Here is a 20,426-nt window from a genome sequence, read left to right as displayed (position 1 = left end):
AGTTGTTCCAACCACAAACCATCCATCCATTGTGGTTTACAATATGTAGGGTTACAAACATTTATTTCCCATGATAGTAAACAGCACCCAGTGATATGCAGGAAATCTGAAATAATCTTTGTGTCTCTCTTATCCTGTCTTTATTGTCTCTTGTTTCTGTAGCTCAAGACCTAGTTTGATGGAACATCTTTCTGAGGTGTCACTTCTCAAAAAGAACACTGAAGATGGCCCCAGACAATTTTCTTTAGCACCAAAACTGATATAAGAAAAACAAAAAGTTGTGGATGGATGGAATGGAAGCTATACTGTAATGACTTGCAAGCTTTCCCATCCAAACTCCAATTCATCTGACTCACGATTGCCTCCTGCTATGTGTACCCTGTAGCACAAAAGGAGGTTCCACGGGCCTTATTCACAAAGTATTTTATCTTACTACTAGGAGTCCTCCTAACAGGCATGAATAGTTCCTAAGAGTTTCCTCTTAAGAGCCATTCACAAAGCTGCTGAGAGCAACTTTTAGTAAGGAACAAGGAAGATGTTAACTCTGTTTCTGGGGATGACATCATGCTTCATGATTGACCTTCCTTGTTACGTCCACAGTGATTGGTATTTCACTGGTGACATACATAGATATTGATTAGCCTACATGGGTGTGCAAGAAACAACTTTAATTAAATTCAGATGGGTGGCTAGACAAATAGGTGTATTTTTCATAAAGAAATATTGAGATATTTTGTTACAGTGTCACAAATTGAAGCAAAAGCACAAAAATATATTGCACAGATTTTACTGGATAATCAAGCAATGGCCATGAAGATACCTATTGCAGTTGGTGATTGTTTTATGCACAGCTTAATGAACTGTCACACAAATTAGGGTCTGAAGAGTTCATTTTGGTTGGTGGAAGAGTTCTGTGAGGCTTTGATCATCAGTGTTGCAAACTATATTTTGCTGGTGACGAAGTAACAGAGTTGTAACTGTTTTCTCTGGTGTTATTGGACTGTTTTGATTTGTTGTTGAGCCAACTTAATCATTATTAAATAGACTGCATCAAAATATTGGTTAAAAGTTTACTATTCTAGTTTTACAAAACACTGATATGATGAGACACTTAAGCCAACCTGCAGAACATTACCAACTGAAAATTGGTATTTGTGACTTAGGAGTCCCCTTGACTGTTTTGAACTTCTCTCAGACTTAGGATCTACCTTTAGTTTTGAAATGCTTTGTGAATTACTCTTAGACCAAAACTTAGGAGACCTATTTTGAGAAGTTTCCTGTAACGCTGTCAGCTAGGAGCAACTTTTAGCTTTAGGATGTTTTGTGAATACGGCCCCAGACCTCTTACCAGCTTCAAGTTGTGTAATATTTCTGTATAATTTAGCTCAGGTCACATCTACATAGTTGAAATTACAGATGAACTATGTTGATGGTGAGATGTTACACAGTCATAATGACAAAATGTCAGTGAACTGAGGTTCTATGAAAGGAGCTGCATAGAAAAAATCAAGACAAAGAGTTTGGAATGGGGCCAGATGAACGTCACTGAGGATGACCAGGAGACAAGTAGTCTAAAAGCCAAAGGAGGGTGCTTATTATCATCAAATCTTTACTTTGTTGTTTTGGAAACACCGTGCCTGCTTTGTATGCACAGTGTTTTCCACACAGAAATTAACATCATCCGTAATGCAAGTTGTTAAACTGTCAATGTCCTCCCCATGTGTGGAGAGAGGCTTTTAACAGGATTCTGGACTCGAAAAGCCAAAGGAGGGTGTTTATTATCATCAAATCTCCATACCAGCCTTGGAAAACCACAAATGGCTTGTGGCACAGTGAGAGGTGGGGCTCAGCTGCAACCTGAAGATTGAGGACACTGACAAGATTGAAGCCTATAATCCTTTATAAAAAGTTGAGAACTCTGATTCTGGACTCACTGTGATGCCAGTTTCCCCCAGATCTCCATCCCCTACACTACTGCCATCCTATCAGCCTCATCCACTATCAATTACACTCACATGTAGTTTGTTGTTAGGCAGAACCAAAAAATAATAGATCAAACCACAACCCTTCATAAAAGGCTGCAAAGGACCAACAGAATCAGAGCATGTCATATATAACATAATATTCATAACCTGGTATGAAAATATCAATAGGATCCTCTTAAATATTTACTTTTTTTTCTACTCAAGTAGTTGTAAGATCTGAGAGAGTCAAGTCCCTGATATACTCCAACATGGATGTACATACTAGATTGGGTGTTTAATCTGCAGACATGGTCCAATTGGCATGCTTGTAGGCACATACAGTCTATGGACTCTATTTTCGATTCCGCCGCCGGCGCGGTGCAGGGTGCGCACCCCACGCAGTGGTATTTTCATGCAGCGCAGGCAGGCGCACAGCGCACTTGATATTTTGGTAAACTGAGGCGCAGGATGGGCGTTGCGGCGCAGTAGGGGGAGGTGGCGGCATAATCAGCCGGCGGATTTGGATTTTTGTTCCATTTCAGTCCATGCCATCCAAAGTGTGCTGAAAGCTCGCCACCCCAGACCTGGTCCCACTGGGCAAGTGGATTTTCGTAAACCGGCGGAGTTGTGTGCTCACGTCACCAACACAGCCAGGTTTCCACAGTGTCTGGCATTTCACTGCAATCAATAATTAGCAACAGCCATAATTCAATGCAACTATCTGAGTCAGCACATACAGTCAGACCTAAATTTATATATTTTGATCTGTATCTCATCTGACCACATCGCAAGTGCATTCAGCACACGTAATGGTCACTCAACCTGACCGAATGTACACAGGTGAAACAGGGATGTCTGGTGATCTGTGACTCAAATTGCCTGGTGACAAACGTGTATGCCACTTTCCCCGGGTCGGCACATGACTCGTTCATCCTGGCTAATTCTAGCATCCCTACAGTCTTTCAGGGGGACACCCCTCTGGATGGGTGGCTGCTAGGTGATAACGGGTATCCACTGAAAACGTGGTTGATGACGCCATATATCACACCGTCAACAAGACCTCAGCGTGGTTTTAACGGTGTTTTCAGCAGTGCTCAGTCAGTCATTGAACGCATGCTGCGATCAATAATTAGCAACAGCCACGATTCAATTCAGCTATCTGAGTCAGCACATACAGTCAGACCTAAATTTATATATTTTGATCAGTATCTTATCTGACCACATCACAAGCGCGTTCGGCACGTGTAATGGTCACTCACCTTGACCGAGCGTACACAGGTGAAACAGGGATGCAAACTAATCAATTAACACCACTGTGCCAACCAGAAACAGCTGTGGCATCCTACAGAGCATATATACTGCATCTATCTCAGAGCACTCGAGAGACAGAGAGAGACAGACACTTGGAAAAAATGTAAGTGATGATCCAGTATTAATCACGTCATTTCATTCAAGACAAATGTTATCATAGTTATGCTTAATGTTATCTACAAAGATGTACATCATTGCATCGGCAAAGTGGACATGACTTTGCGCCACGCCGGCGGCGGAATTGAAAATAGAGCCCCTTGTGTTCAGAAGTTTTCAATGGCAGTCAATGAGGATCACCCCAGGCTGTATTCTTTTCTACACCAAAGAGGCATCTTCATAGCCTCCATGGACTGTCAATGCTGTAATGCCATTGGTCAGGAAGGTCAGCATGTTTGTGGGTCAGTATTCATTTTCACTGAGCTTTTGCCACAAAACCTGGAGGGAAGTCAAGGTGGTGTGCACAGCTAGGACTCACTCTGCTGCAATGGAAATAATGACCTTGCTTTGTGGGATTGAAGCCATCAAGATTAAAAAACTGAAATCATATCTGATTAGTTGGATTATGATCTTTTGTGTGTGTGTGTGTGTGTGTGTGTGTGTGTGTGTGTGTGTGTGTGTGTGTGTGTGTGTGTGTGTGTGTGTGTGTGTGTCTTCTGCATCGTGGAGTATTGTAAGGCCCTAAAACAGACACATTTATTGCGATGACTATATGTTTCTGTTCAATTTGAAGTGTTCGAACCACAGGTGTCAGATATTAAGTGACATGCTTTTCCCCATTTTAATAAAGAGCATGGCACCAGCAGTGGATAATATACTGAGGTATACAATGTTTAATTAAATTTTTTTACAATACAATTCAAAGAAACAGCAGGCTGTGACATAGTCATGTCACTGAGAGTGCCACTATGTGCAGCTCCTACATTTTGGTAATCCCCCACCATCACCACACACACACACACACACACACACACACACACACACACACACACACACACACACATACCATCCATCCATCCATCCATCCATTTTCTATGCCGCTTATCCCTTTCGGGGTCGCGGGGCACACACACACGTAGAGGTAAAGTATGTTGGATATGCTTTTAGAAATGATACACTGTATGTGGAAAGTGAAAATAGAAGTGACCTCAGAAGAAGAAGAAAAATAGTTATCTGTGTAAAGAGTAGTTGCATGCATTCATGTGACGCAGTGCCATAAGTCTGAATCATGTCTGTGTATTTTATATATTGTGATGAATGGAGACATTAATGACATGACTTACAAAGGACTTTAAATCTGGAGGAAATGTAATGATTAATGGTACTAATAGGAGTTGCCAAGGCTACAAATTAAAAAAAAAAACAAAAAAAAAAACAAAAAAAAAAAACTATGCACATCGGCTTTAAGTGGAAATGGCCAATATTGAATAATTAAGCAATACATTTGAAAGAAATGTATAATGTGAGTGGAATAAATAATGCTTCTTTTCTTTTTGGACATATCAAAATGCATAAATTAACCAAATATTGTGAAATGATTGAAAATAATACAACTTGTCATTATAATTTCTCTGCATTCAAACTTGTTCCAAAAATAATATCTTGTTCTCACGAGATCTTTGCGATCTTTCTGTTTTTGGCCATGTCTTTTCACCATTACAACTTCCTCCAGATTTGAATGCTGTGGCCACACACACACGTCCCCTGTGTTATGATGTTATTTAAGTGCTTTTTTTTTTCTCATACACACTTCTTAAGTGACCTGTCATTGTAGAAAGATATTGTATGTCAGCACTCAGATTCAGAGACAATATTTTGCAGAAAATGGAATGTTAGGAGGAAGGCATTAAACGACTCTCAATACACAAAAACAAAACAATTTAAGAGACTACTTATGAAGTTGCTTTTTTTTTTTTTTTTAAAGAAAGGGAACATGTTCAAAAGAGGGAGTACATATTTTTTTAGATGCACAGATATTTGATGACAAGTTGACACGTTCAATTTTTACACTCAATTATGTTTCGTATTTTTCACAAAGATTTTCTTTTTACTTTCTTGCTCTTGAGAATTGTTTGAAGGAGCAGCATAAATATTTTTGCATTAATTTGAATCTGATGTGTTAAGACATGACAGCCAAAATGTGGTGTCCAATATTTGATACTAGATGTAGCATTTGTAGTTGATAAAAAAAAAAAAGAAAGAAAAAAGAATATATATATAATTTACTTTGGTCAATGTAAGTAATATTTTGGATTTCAGTTGCAGTATATCCTACTATCACATGTAACCATTGCTACTTTGGGGGAAAATAGACAAACTGCTTGAACTATGCAAATGATAAAAAAGAGACAAATATACGCTTGCTTTCAGAAAACCTTGCAATAAAGTGAATGTATACCAATAATGTGTATTCTAGATGCTGGTATTCTGAATTCATCACAGTATTTTGTATGATAAAACATGTCTGGCCGTCTGGAATGATGATACTGCTGTTATTTTAATACACTTGTTGAATATGAGGTTCATTGCCTACTGAGGTTCACTATCCAGCCCCATCATTACCAATCAGCTCATTGATGATGTTCTACAGTCTTTGTTACATCAAATTGTATGTCTGAACTAATAAAGTGCAAAAACAAAGACAGACTTGATTCTTTGGACTATCAGTCATTTATTAAAGGCAGGTTGTATTTGTAATGGCCATAATTTACAATCTACAAATTATCATATGAATAATTTACTGAAATGATCAGTGAAATCTAATGAAAATAAATTACTTTTAAAATATATACTGTACATCTGTTTGTGTGTGTTGATGCATCCGTGCATGTGTGAGAATTTAATAAACGATGGGATCTTGGGTCACAAAACAAAACTATGAAAGAGGGTTTCCACTGACGTTTCGCATTTATCGCATGAAGTTGACGGCTCTGGGTATATCTTATGTACTTTATCTTTGGAAAAGTGAACCCTACATAAAATCTTAAATTGGCAATGGCTTGCATTATTCAAACAGGTATAAGATAATGTGCCTGAGAAATACTATTGCACTTGAGAAATACTAGGACTATGTATATGCACAATATATTCAATTCAATTCAATTCAATTCAATTCAATTCAATTCAATTCAATTCAATATTCCTTTATTCGTCCCGCGAGGGGAAATTCCAATTTCACAGCAGCACCAATAAAGTAGATAGAGTGGTAAAAGACAATAAGTGCATGCAAGTTAAACACAACAAGTATATACAAAAAGGTGGGATAGAAAGGAAAAAAACGTCATCCTAAAAAATTGTAAATAGTATTTACAGACTTATGTACCGGTAGTATTAACTTGGAGCAGTTTCTGTTGTACAGTCTGACGGCTGCAGGAAGGAATGACCTGCGATACTGATCCTTCCTTCACACACTTTGGATGTAGCATCCTGTCACTGATGGAGCTCCTCAGTGCAGTGAGTGTGTGTTGGAGGGGGTGGGAGTCATTGACTGTCATGGAGGACAGCTTGGCTGTCATCCTCCTCTCCCCCACCTCCTCCACCTGTTCCAGAGGGCATCCCAGGACAGAGCTGGCCTTCCTGATGAGTTTGTCCAGCCTCTTCCTGTCAGCTGCTGTGATGCTGCCCCCCCAGTAGACTACACCATAGAACAAGGCAGAGGCCACAACAGAGTCATAGAAGGTCTTCAGGAGTGCCCCACACACCCCAAAAGACCTCAGCCTCCTGAGCAGATAGAGTCTTCTCTGTCCTTTTTTATAAGTGCAGTGGTGTTATGAGTCCAGTCCAGTTTGTTGTTCAGATGAACACCCAGGTACTTATAAGATGTCACCATCTCAATGTCCCTTCCCTGGATGTTCACTGGTGATGGGGGAGAATGCGGGCGCCGACGGAAGTCCACAACCAACTCCTTGGTTTTATCCGCATTGATCAGGAGGTGATTCTGCTGACACCAGTCCACAAAATCCTGGATGAGTCCTCTGTATGTCCTGTCGGCCTCATCACAGATGGGGATGACAGAGTCATCCCCCAGCCGCACAGCTGTGTTACGCAGGGCCAGCAGCTGATCCCTACTGTAAACAATGGGAGCCATTGTCTCTCACCGACCCACAGACGCGGAGAAAGTTGCACGGGCTGTAAAAGTGATCAAGAAATAGCGCCAGAGTTACCGTGTTTAATGTCTCTCATGCACCAGACATTTACAAACACGTAGAACTAAACTGAATAAAAAAAGATGCACAAGAAAAACTCCTAAGAGTCTAGAGAGCTGCTGTAACAGGCTGCCGCTCGTATGGCGCCAGAAGTCAATTTCTATACAGTTTCTAACAGTACTGCTGCCAATATGGATAATAAATAGTGTTATTGCACAGTTGAGAGAAATATACAATTTCGAACCAGATTAAATGGATAATGTGAGCATATACTAGCATTTAAACAGTAGTGCAAAACAAAAGTGGGTTTATGATGCAGAACTGAGAAAAGACAGAATCAACACATTACATGGAGCTGGAGTTCCCGTGATTCACGTCCAATGATAGCTGTATCATCTGAGATCTTCTGAATGTGGCAGCTGTCGAAGTCCACAGTCTGAAGTGTAGAGGGTGAAGAAGAAAGGGGAGAATACTGCCCCCGTGCTGCAAACTGCCACATTGGACATGCAGCCACAAAGCCTCACATACTGTGGTCTGTTGGTGAGGTAGTTGAGGGTCTGTGCAGCCAGGTGGCAGTCTACACCAGCTTCTTCCAGCTTCCCCCTGAGCAGTGATGGTTGGATTGTGTTGAAAGCACTGGAGAAGTTGAAAAACATGACTCTCACCATTCTTCCAGTATGCTCCCAATGAGAAAGAGATCGGTGGATCAGGTAGTTGACTGTGTCTTCCACGTTGATGCCTGGACAATATGCAGACTGTAGGGGGTCCAGCTCGCTGCTCACCAGGTGACACAGGTGGTTCAGTCTAATCCTCTCGAAGGTCTTCATCAGGTGGGGCGTTAAGGCTACCAGCCTGAGGTGAAGTAACATAGAGTTGTAACTGTTATCTGTGGTATTATTGGACTGCATCAAAATATGGGTTATGAGTCCTAAAGTCAGGACTCCTTCTTTTGAGAAGTTTCCTGTAATGCTGCCAGCTAGGAGCTACTTTTAGCTTTCGGATGTTTTCTGAATTCGGCCCCAGACCTCTTGCCAGTTACAAATTGTATAATATTTCTGTATAATTTAGCTCAGGTCACATCTACATAGTAGAAATTATGGATGAGGTATGTTGATGGTGAGATGTTACACAGTCATAATGACAAAATGTCAGTGAACTGAGGTTCAATGTTACACTTTTCACAACGAAACCCCACACAAAAGCTCAACAAGGAAAGGAGCTGCATAGACAAATCAAGACAGAGTTTGGAATGTGGCCAGATGAACATCACTAAGGATGACCAATAGACAAGTAGTCTCACTAAAACCTACAGAGAGTATTTGAACAGGATTCTGGACTCTAAAAACCAAAGGACAGTGTTTATTATCATCAAATCTTTGGTTTGTTGTTGGGAAACACCGTACCATCTTTGTATTGACAGCAATTATGCAATCTGTTTTTGTGTTTAATGTAATTGTGTTTAAGGATATATGCCTCAAGGAACCTGATGCATGCATAAAAACCTGATGCATGCAGGCATAAAAGATTGTGTCAGATTGTGTCTGATTCCTCCTCCTCCTCCTCTGGTAGCTGGTGTCTGTCTGGGCTCGTGATTTCCCATCTTGTTTTCTGTTTATTTAAATTTTCCTTAAACTTGAAAGTTATAATTTTTGTCTGAATTGGACTTATTTAATGGACAAATATTTAAAAGTTGTGGGTGACCTTTGCGACCTCTGATATTTCACAGATACACTCTGCTCTGGCCTACTGACAGAAAAAGCCTGCTTTGGCCTACCAACAGAAAAAAGCCCGCTGGTAGCTCAAGCTAACTAGCACCAAGATGCCTCCTTTCTCCACAGATGACCTCTACAAACTTCTGCAGCAGGTTGCAGTGTTGGAAACTAAAGTTCAGCGTCTGGAAATAAATGCAGAAGTGAGCGGACCTTGTGGAAATGACAGCACTTTGCCGCTGACTCAAAACAGCGGACTGGAGATTGCTAACATCCAGATACAGCTCCCACGAAACTAAAGGGCTGTGTACCGGGTAATAAATCTGCCAGTATCAGTCCTCCCTGAAATGCTCTCAGGGCAAAGCCCGAGTAAATCAGCTGATATGGGAAGACGTCCAACAGGTAGAACCCAGCGCCCAGAGATCTGTGATGCGACAGGCTGGCCTGCGTTATCGTCCTCCTCAACACCTGTGCAGAGTAAGACACAGCCGTGGATAAAAGCTAAAGGGAAGATGAGCAACAAAGCTCCCAAACCAGCTAGTGTTCAGTTACAAAATCTGTTTGCTCCACTACTGCAGCACCCTGGATCTGAAAACCTGGATAACTTCTCGGACTCACAGAGAAGGGTAAGGCCTGACAGGAAGTCAGAAGATAGAAAGCTACAAGGAAAGCTACTGACTGGTCCTGAGACTCTGGTTGTTGGTGATTCTGCTATTAAAGATGTGGGAAGCATGTACAGCAGAAACACAAAAGTGTTGCTGCTGTGCTTTCCTGATGATACAGTCTCTAACATGACTGACAGAATCCTGTCCATGTGAAACCCATGTGATTACATGTGAAACCCAAGCAAATTCCTATGTGAAACCCATGGGATTCCATGTGAAACTCATGTTTTTACATGTGTAACCCATGTTATTACATGTGTAACCCATATAAGCTCCCATGTGAAACCCATTCAAATACCCATGTGAAACCCATGTGATCACATGTGAAACCCATATAAACTCCCATGTGAGACCGATTAAAAAAACCTGTGAAAATCATTTGATCACATGCAAAACCCATGTTATTACATGTGTAACCCATATAGACTCCCATATGAAACCCATGTAAATTCCTATGTGAAACCCATGTGATTACATGTGAAACCCAAGCAAATTCCTATGTGAAACCCATGTGATTACATATGAAACCCAAGCAAATTCCTATGTGAAACCCATTGGATTCTACATGAAACCCATATTATTACATGTGAAACTCATGTTTTTACACGTGTAACCCATGTTATTACATGTGTAACCCATATAAGCCCCCATGTGAAACCCATTCAAATACCCATGTGAAACCCATGTGATCACATGTGAAACCTATGTTATTACATGTGTAACCCATATAGACTCCCATATGAAACCCATGTAAATTCCTATGTGAAACCCATGTGATTACATGTGAAACCCATGGGATTCCATGTGAAACCCATATTATTACATGTGAAACTCATGTTTTTTACATGTGTAAGCCATATAAACTCCCATGTGAGACCGATTAAAAAACCTGTGAAACCCATGTGATCACATGCAAAACCCATGTTATTACATGTGTAACCCATATAGACTCCCATGTGAAAACCCATGTAAATTCCTATGTGAAACCCATGTGATTACATGTGAAACCCAAGCAAATTCCTATGTGAAACCCATGTGATTACATATGAAACCCAAGCAAATTCCTATGTGAAACCCATTGGATTCTACGTGAAACCCATATTATTACATGTGAAACTCATGTTTTTACATGTGTAACCCATGTTATTACATGTGTAACCCATATAAGCTCCCATGTGAAACCCATTCAAATACCCATGTGAAACCCATGTGATCACATGTGAAACCTATGTTATTACATGTGTAACCCATATAGACTCTCATGTGAAACCCATGTAAATTCCTATGTGAAACCCATGTGATTACATGTGAAACCCATGGGATTCCATGTGAAACCCATATTATTACATGTGAAACTCATGTTTTTTACATGTGTAAGCCACATAAACTCCCATGTGAGACCGATTAAAAAACCTGTGAAACCCATGTGATCACATGCAAAACCCATGTTATTACATGTGCAACCCATATAGACTCCCATGTGAAACCCATGTAAATTCCTATGTGAAACCCATGTGATTACATGTGAAACCCATGGGATTCCATGTGAAACCCATATTATTACATTTTCAATTCAATTCAATTTTATTTGTATAGCACCAAATCACAACAGAAGTTGTCTCAGGACACTTTCCATATAGAGCTGGTACAGACCAAGCTCTTTTATCTACAAAGAAACCAACAATTCCCCCATGAGCAAGCACTTGGCGACAGTGGCGAGGAAAAACTTCCTTTTAACAGGCAGAAACCTCGAGCAGAACCAGACTCTGGGTGGGCGGCCATCTGCCTCGACCGGTTGGGTGAGAGAGGAAGAGCAAGAGAGGGAGAGTGAGACAGACAGACAGACAGACAGACAGACAGACAGACAGACAGACAGACAGACAGACAGAAATGCAGTCAGAGAGAGAGAGAGAGAGAGAGAGAGAGAGAGAGAGAGACAGAGAGAGAGAGACAGAGAGACAGACATGCAGTCACAGTAACAGTGACAGTGGATGTAATAACAGCAGTAGCAGTTGCAGTAGGATGTCAGGCAGGGCCATGGCAGGAGATGCAGCTGAAATCCACAATCCAGATTCAGCCACTGTCCATGGGAACCTGCAAGACGACAAAGCACAGAGACTCCGGGGAAGGAGCTAAGTTAGTAACACGCCGTGGTAGGACATGAAAGCGTGCAGATGGAGAGGGACAGAAGGACAGAGGAGCTCGGTGTATCTTTGGAGGTCCCCCGACAGTCTAATCCTATAGTATCATAACTAGGGGCTGGTCCAGGACAAGCCTGAGCCAGCCCTAACTATAAGCTTTATCAAAAAGGAAAGTTTTAAGCCTACTCTTAAATGTAGAGACAGTGTCTGCCTCCCGGACAAAGACTGGAAGATGGTTCCACAGGAGAGGAGCTTGATAGCTAAATGCTCTGACTCCTGTTCTGCTTTTTGAGACTTTAGGAACCATAAGTAGACCTGCATTCTGGGAACGCAGTGTTCGAGTAGGGCAATAAGGTACTATGAGCTCTTTAAGATAAGAAGGTGCCTGGCCATTTATGGCTTTGTAAGTAAGGAGGAGAATTTTAAACTCTATTCTAAACTTTACAGGGAGCCAGTGCAAAGTGGCGAGTATTGGAGAAATATGATCTCGCTTCCTGGTTTTTGTCAGAACACGTGCTGCAGCGTTCTGGAGCAACTGGAGAATATTCAGCAACGAATTTGGGCAGCCTGATAGTAAAGAATTGCAATAATCCAGCCTGGAAGTTACGAATGCATGGACTAGTTTTTCTGCATCATTTTGAGACAAAATATGCCTGATTTTTGCGATATTACGTAGGTGAAAAAAGGCAGTCCTTGAAATTTGTTTTACATGGGAGTGAAAGGACATGTCTTGGTCAAAGATAACTCCCAGATTCTTTACAGTGGTGCTGGAGGCCAGCGCAATGCCATCCATAACTGCTATGTCATCAGAAAGTGACTTTCTAAGATGTTTAGGGCCTACTACTATAACTTCAGTTTTGTCCGAGTTTAGCATCAGAAAATTGCAGGTCATCCAGGTCTTTATGTCATGAAGACATGCTTGTAGTCTAGTTAACTGACTGGTTTCTTCCGGTTTCATTGATAAATATAGCTGGGTATCGTCTGCATAGCAATGAAAATTTATTGAGTGCTTCCTGATAATCTTACCTAAAGGAAGCATATATAAGGTGAATAGAATTGGTCCAAGCACAGAACCCTGCGGAACTCCATAGCTGACTTTAGTGAGCACAGAGGAGTCGTCATTAACGCGTACAAACTGAGAGCGATCTGACAAGTAGGATTTGAACCAGCTTAGCGCAGTTCCCTTAATGCCAATGAAATGTTCCAGTGTCTGCAATAGGATGCCATGGTCAATGGTGTCAAATGCAGCACTAAGATCCAGTAAGACTAGTTCAGAGACAAATCCTTTATCAGATGCAATTAGAAGGTCATTTGTAACTTTAACCAGTGCTGTCTCTGTGCTATGATGCACTCTAAATCCTGACTGGAAATCCTCGAATAAACTATTATTGTTTAGAAAGTCGCACAGCTGATTGGCAACTGCTTTCTCAAGAGTTTTTGAGAGAAAGGGAAGGTTGGATATCGGTCTATAGTTGGCTAAAACCCCTGGATCAAGAGTAGGCTTTTTCAGTAGCGGTTTTATCACAGCTACTTTAAAGGACTGTGGTACGTAGCCTGTTGATAAAGAGAGATTGATCATGTCTAAAACTGAAGAGTCAATTAGAGGTAATACTTCTTTAAACAGCTTAGTCGGGATAGGATCTAAAATACAGGTAGATGATTTTGATGATGAAATTATTGAAATTAGTTGGTGAAGGTCAACAGGAGTAAAACGGTCTAAAACTGCGACAGGCTGAGTAACAGTTTCTACGATTTCTGCGTTTGAAGACAAAACAGTACCTGTTAACGGCAGGAGTCGATGAATTCTGTCTCTAATAGTTAGAATTTTATCATTAAAGAAGCTCATGAAGTCATTACTGTTCAGAGCTAAAGGAATACATGGTTCAACAGAATTATGGCTCTCTGTCAGCCTGGCTACAGTGCTGAAGAGAAACCTGGGATTGTTCTTATTTTCCTCTATTAGTGCAGAGTAATAGGCTGCCCTGGCACTGCGGAGGGCTTTCCTGTATATTTCAAGACTGTCTTGCCAGGCGGACCGAAATTCTTCCAAATTGGTAGAACGCCATTTCCTTTCTATTTTCCGTGAAGTTTGCTTTAATTTTTGGGTTTGAGGAGTATACCATGGAGCTAACCTCCTCTGTTTAATTTTCTTCTTTTTTAGGGGAGCAACAGAGTCAAGTGTCATACGCAACGATCCTGTAGCACTATCAACCAGGAAGTCAATCTGGGAGGGACTAACGTTAGCATAAGACTCCTCTGTTGTATTGAGACATGGCATTGAATTAAATACTGATGGGATCATATCCTTAAATTTAGCTACAGCACTATCAGACAGGAGTCTGGTATAAGAATTTTTGCCTACTGGCTGGTAGTCTGGTAATATGAATTCGAAAGTTATCAAATGATGGTCTGATAAAAGAGGATTCTGTGAGGAGACTATTAAGTCTTCGATTTCAATGCCATATGTCAGAACAAGGTCGAGGGTGTGGTTAAAACAGTGAGTCGGTTCATGTACATTCTGGCGGAAGCCAACTGAGTCTAATACTGAGATAAACGCAGTGCTAAGGCTGTCATTATCAATGTCGACATGTACATTAAAGTCACCTACAATAATTACTTTATCTGCTTCAAGAACTAAACTTGATAGAAACTCTGAGAACTCAGCTATAAATTCGGAGTAAGGACCAGGAGAGCGGTATACTATAACAAATAAAAGTGGCTGCACTGTTTTCCATTTCTCATGAGAAAGAGTGAGAACAAGGCTTTCAAATGAGTTATAGTCGAGTTTAGGTTTAGGGTTGATCAAAAGGCTTGAGTCAAAAATGGCTGCAACTCCACCTCCTCTTCCGCTGCCTCGAGGAATGTGGGTATTAATATGGCTCGGAGGAGTAGCTTCATTTAGGCTCACATACTCTTCAGGACACAGCCAGGTTTCAGTCAGACAAAATAAATCAACATTATGGTCTGATATTAACTCATTTACTAGAACAGCTTTAGAGGACAGAGATCTGATGTTAAGGAGTCCACATTTAATTCTCCTGTCTTGTTGTACTATTGCAGAGGTTGTTCTAATTTTAATTAGATTCTTATGTTTAACTCCTCTTCTCTGTACTTTTGGTTTACTTAGTTTACGTGGTCGGGGGGCAGACACAGTCTCTATGGAGTGTTGGGTGGGTAACTGCTCTAATGGAGGCGCAGAGAAGCGTGTAGGACTGCAGCTCTGCCTCCTGGTCTCAACTCTGAGTTGTCAGGGGTTAGGTTCATAAATAAAATCGGTCAGATTTCTAGAGATGAGAGCTGCTCCCTCCAAAGTGGGATGGATGCCGTCTCCCCTAATCAGACCAGGTCTTCCCCAGAAAGTCTGCCAATTATCAATGAAGCCCACACCGTTTGCTGGACACCACCTTGACAGCCAGCGATTGAACGATGACATGCGGCTAAACATATCATCACTGGTCAGATTTGGCAGGGGTCCAGAGAAAACTACGGAGTCCGACATCGTTTTAGCATATGTACACACCGATTCCACATTAATTTTAGTGACCTCCGATTGGCGTAACCGGGTGTCATTACCGCCGACGTGAATAACAATCTTACGGTATTTACGCTTATCCTTAGCCAGCAGTTTCAAATTTGATTCGACGTCGCCCACTCTGGCCCCCGGCAGGCATTTGACTATGGTCGCTGGTGTCGCTAACTTCACATTTCTCAAAATGGAGCTGCCAATAATCAGAGTTGGTTTCTCAGCGGGTGTGTCGCCGAGTGGGGAAAACCTGTTAGAAACATGAAGCGGTTGGTGGTGACCCGTGGGCTTCAGCTTGGGACTATGCTTCCTTTGAACAGTCACCCAGCCTCCCTGGTTTCCCGGCTGCTCGGGAGCTGTCGAGGGACGGCTAGCCGGAGCTGCACTTTGTCGATCCGCATGTGAAACTCATGTTTTTTACATATGTAAGCCATATAAACTCCCATGTGAAACCGATTCAAATACCCATGTGAAACCAAGTGGGTTTCAAAATAGTCTTAGTACTTACATTTTCTATATAAAATTTAAACCAACAAAACACAGATCTAAACTAGGAATGCAAGCAGTCTTGGATGTGCCTGGCAGATGTCGTCTAAGAGGAAAATGAGGCTGCACGATATGATCTGTCCATCCATACAAAGGCAGATTTCAAACCAGTGTTTAATATTGAGTTTAATAATTTTACAAGAAATAAAGTAGTTAAGACAAATACAAAATAATAAGTGATACAAATACTGTTTATTTGCAAACATGCAATGAAAAGTGAGAACAGAACTGTCCATAAAAAGGATCAAAATGCCCCTAAAAAATGTCTTCTGGGAAAGAGTGTGTGTGTATTGTGTGTTTGTGTTGTCTCAGTCCTCTAGGTATCCTCCAGCAGGCTCCCTGTTTTGGGACTGAAAGACAAAATCAAAGATTAGGGCAGTACAAACACCAGTCTATTCTATCAAAGTAAAGGTTAATTTCTTTTCTATCTGGATTACAGGATTGGTTCTGTTATTTTTAAGTGATGACTGGTCTATGTCGAGTAGTCAAATATATAAACAAGCACAGATCCTGTGCAGACCCACAGCAGGCCCCTTAGAAGCCATCCAAAAACTGGATTCTACGAATCAAAGTATCATCAACAGTATCATATACAGTATAAATAGGTTACCCTGTTTCCCTCTCAGCTCGTCTCCTGGGGTCTTTTAATTTTGTGCCACGCAGGCTTTGATTTCAGTGTGTCCGATGGCTCCGTGAACTTTTTTGACATGGTCTGTAAGAAATGAAATGCTACTAAATTTACTCGGGGTTCACCAATTAATTCATGTTGTGTAATATAGGTGTCAGTGAGGATGCTAATGAAAATAATTGAAAAAGAGCAACATTTTTGTGTGTTAACAAGCTGATACAAAAGTATTTTGCACAACCCAAACAATATTCTGGCATGCTTACCAATTACTAGCTTCACTTTGCCTTTGTCAAGGCTCTGTCTTTTCTCCCCTATAATCCCCTTTTTTCCTGTGATGGAGCACATCGCCATCTATTCCACAGTGAAGATGGAGTCCATCACAGTCCTGCTTCTTGTAGCCATCACACCTTTGAGCGTAATCCAAGGCGGTTCCATTCATTAAATCCATTACAGACTCGTTCTGCAAAGATGAAGAATTATTAGAATACATCCGTGTACTCCCAGAATTCAAAAAAGTCCAGTTCTCAAAGGTGTGGCATTGGCATGGGTGCTGGTGAGAAAAAAAAGATTTGACTTAACTTTTTTTTTTTACTGGGGTTCAGGTTGTGTGGCGAAGCTTATGTTTGCATCCCACATGTGCAATGTGTAGGTGTAAGGCCTAAATTAGCAGTTAGCTATTACTGAGTTTCTAATAAGCAGTCTTAAAAATATAGGAATTATTTGAAATCATCATTTTGGCACATATAGTCTATGTAGTATTACTGTGTGGTGATGAATGAGTGTGTGCTCAGTCTATTAAAAACAGGGTTAGAATTTATTTATATTTTAAATATAACTAGATGTTGTTTCTAGAGCAGCAACAGTAACATTTACAACAGCAAAATTAAAAGTTAAAACAGCATATTTAGATAACGCAAAGCCTCGTTGTAAACATGTAATATGTAAATATGTGGATTGAAGGGCATCGTATATTTCACTATGAACTCTGCTGTCGCCAGGGTCATTTCACGGTGTCATTCTGAATCTCATTCAAAAGGAGTTCTGCTCTCTAACATTTCTGTCAAGACGGGTTTTTAGCGATGCAATTGTCACACATGGCCTTGTGATACTTTTGAAAGCTAGTAGAAAGGGTCGTTCTACACAATACGTGACTGTGAAAACAGGTCCAGACAACCGCTGTACTGTTCCTCTTTGACACTAAAGTCACCTCTGGCTCTTTGGTGTTCAGTTCTGGGGGGGAGGGGAGCTGGAAACTAGTGTGCCATTAACAAACATTAATTAGAAGAAATGAAAAGACAGCAGAATTTAAGTAAAGATGATCAATTCATTGCTTACAATAGGATTTGGGCAGGCCAAATATAATGAATGCATGGGAAACACTGCATGGTCCACAAATGAAATCACTTCTCCTGACTATGTAAATGGTACTATTGTCTATTGTCTTGTATAGCGTCTTTCACAGTTTTGTGATTGCATCTGCTAGCCCCACAATTAAATCAAAGAGGGAACACTTACCTATTCAAAATCACTAATTGAGTTGTCACTTATTATAGTTGTAGCATTATTATTATTTATATTGTCATGGAAATAGGTTCAAGGTTACTGCAAGGGCTCCCCTCCTTCTTACCCTCTTGCATTTGGAGGTTCAACCTTCGCAACCACCTGATTTCCTTATCCTCATCATTTATCCTCTCCTCAAGCTCCTTTAGGTCATTTTTGTAGTCCCTCTATCAGGTGAGAAAGAGAAGATAAAGAAAGAGGTTAAATAATGGATGGAGAACTTTGGTAGTATCTCGTGATGTACTGTAAGCCCAAAATCTGTGATTCTCTGTTATCTGTTGCTCTGGTTAGTACAAGTGGAGAAGGTGTGTTGTAATCCTACTGAAATGTTTTCAAGCGAATTGCTTTCTCTATGTCATTAAACAAACAAGTGCAACACCAAAATCAGGTCTGAAAAAATGCACACTTGTTCATTCAAACTGAATGGAAACCTGAACTTTGGCAAACATTACTGATGACAGGAAGATCATTGAGTGAATATACTAATATTTTCGGAATCTGCAGACTTTAGAGGATGTGCAACATGTTTTGTGTTTGGCTGGGACCACTTATGGCACTACCAATTAATTTAATAAGTATCGATGATAACAGGCAGAAAATCAGTAAGTAAACATTTTTTGGTTTTCCCTTAATTGCGGATTCTGCCTTTATTTGCTGCCTAGTTTTCTGCCTTTATTTGCTGCCTAGTTTGCTGCCTAGCCACAGCATGACTGAGATATCTGACAACAATCAGTTGGGTGCTGCGGCCTATTTTACTCACTGTTTCTACTGTCTTAAAAAATAAATGAATAGAATAAACAACTACACACAAAAAAACCCTTAGTTGTTTTTTTTGCATGCCTAAGCCATGAAACAAAATAATGAATCAGAAAATTGCAATGTTAGGGGTTATTTTATAGCCAGGTTAGCTAAAACATTCAATAATGCCTAACTAGCTGTTAGTAATATGATGCAAGGTTATGCTCTGATCTGTACGTTGTAGCTAGGTTAGCAGTCACAGTACCTTGCTAGCTAAGTTTGTTAGCCAACCTAATGGAGATGCAACATTAACAAGTTCCCTACAGACCACTACTATACTATACGTTTTTTGGTTTTTTTTTAATGTATTTATTAATTTTTATCAATTAGCAAACAAACACAAGACAGGGCCAAACAAAAAGGCCAACAAAAACAAGCTGGGAGTAACAACTTAAAAACCAAAATCACAAACAAAAAAAAACAGTTCCAGGTAAATGTGACAGGTACACTATACAACACTAAGTGAGGTAAAATAATAAAAAAAAAAAATACAATACAATGGGAGCTAAATAGAGAGATACAGCTTTTATACAAATGCCCTTGTCATATAGCAGAAATATTTACATTGATATAATCAAGAAATGGTTTCCATATTCTTTCAAAGGCATTAGTTTTGTAGTGCAGGAGACAGGTCAGAAAGTCCAGAGGTATATATTCCATTATTGTCCTATGCCATCCCACAACTGAGGGGGCTTTATCTAAAGTCCAGTGCTGAAGAATATTTTTCCTGGCACAAAATGTCAAAACATTATACAGTTTTTTCTGATATGTATCAGTTACACGGGCACTGGGAAGACCCAGAAGGAGGGAAACCGGGTCGAGTTCAAGTTCCTCAGAACCTTTTGTATTTCAAATAAAACATCATTCCAGTATTTTTGTATTTTAACACAAGACCAAAAACAGTGGGTAAGATCACCAGTTCCTGCCTTACAAACTTATATGCCTTATAGAAGGTTCTGATGGAAGCATCCTCCTGAGAAAGAAGCACTTGTTTCTCTATTTGTGTGATATTCATATCAGCAAGCAACGATGTGTCTTTTATAATAAAATCTCTGACCTGAAAATAATGAAAAAGATCATTTCTTGATATGCCATATTTTTCCATAATTTGATTGAAAGTCATTAGGGTGGGACCATCAAAGAGATCACCCAGGGAAGAAATTCCCTTAGCTGTCCAGCATTTATAAGCCGTGTCCAAGGTACCTGGGAGAAAGTTAGGGTTATCAGTGATCGGGGTGAAAACTGACGTAAGCCCTGATCTGCCTTCCATATGCCGTGTGATCCTCCATGCCCTAACAATATTAATTGTAACCGGGTTGCTACAAAGCTTTCTAATACATTTTAGTTTATCAACAAAGAGTAGATTTTTAAGAGGACAAATGGACAGAGATTTCTCGATATCAAGCCAGATTGAGGCAGCGTCATCTTTGATCCAATCA

The 20,426-nt window shown here is 40.4% G+C and overlaps 1 protein-coding gene and 1 long non-coding RNA gene across 6 annotated transcripts in view; both read left to right on the top strand.

The window, feature by feature from the left end:
- Positions 1 to 896, top strand: part of plekha6 (pleckstrin homology domain containing, family A member 6) — a 291,763-nt gene extending 290,867 nt beyond the window's left edge. For all 5 annotated transcript variants that reach the window (XM_070959441.1, XM_070959442.1, XM_070959440.1 and 2 more), the window contains one exon: positions 163 to 896. The gene's annotated coding sequence lies outside the window, so the exon portion shown is untranslated. The remainder of the gene's footprint in view (positions 1 to 162) is intronic.
- Positions 897 to 2,096: 1,200 nt separating this feature from the next.
- LOC139329245 (uncharacterized) lies at positions 2,097 to 5,923 on the top strand. The gene is made up of 2 exons (XR_011602057.1): positions 2,097 to 2,305; positions 3,529 to 5,923. It is a non-coding gene; the product is annotated as an uncharacterized lncRNA (long non-coding RNA).
- Positions 5,924 to 20,426: the final 14,503 nt, after the last annotated feature.

The sequence above is a fragment of the Chaetodon trifascialis genome, chromosome 3 (genome assembly GCF_039877785.1).
Source record: "Chaetodon trifascialis isolate fChaTrf1 chromosome 3, fChaTrf1.hap1, whole genome shotgun sequence".
Classification (NCBI taxonomy): domain Eukaryota; kingdom Metazoa; phylum Chordata; class Actinopteri; order Chaetodontiformes; family Chaetodontidae; genus Chaetodon; species Chaetodon trifascialis.
This window is presented reverse-complemented; position numbering and strand designations above follow the sequence as displayed.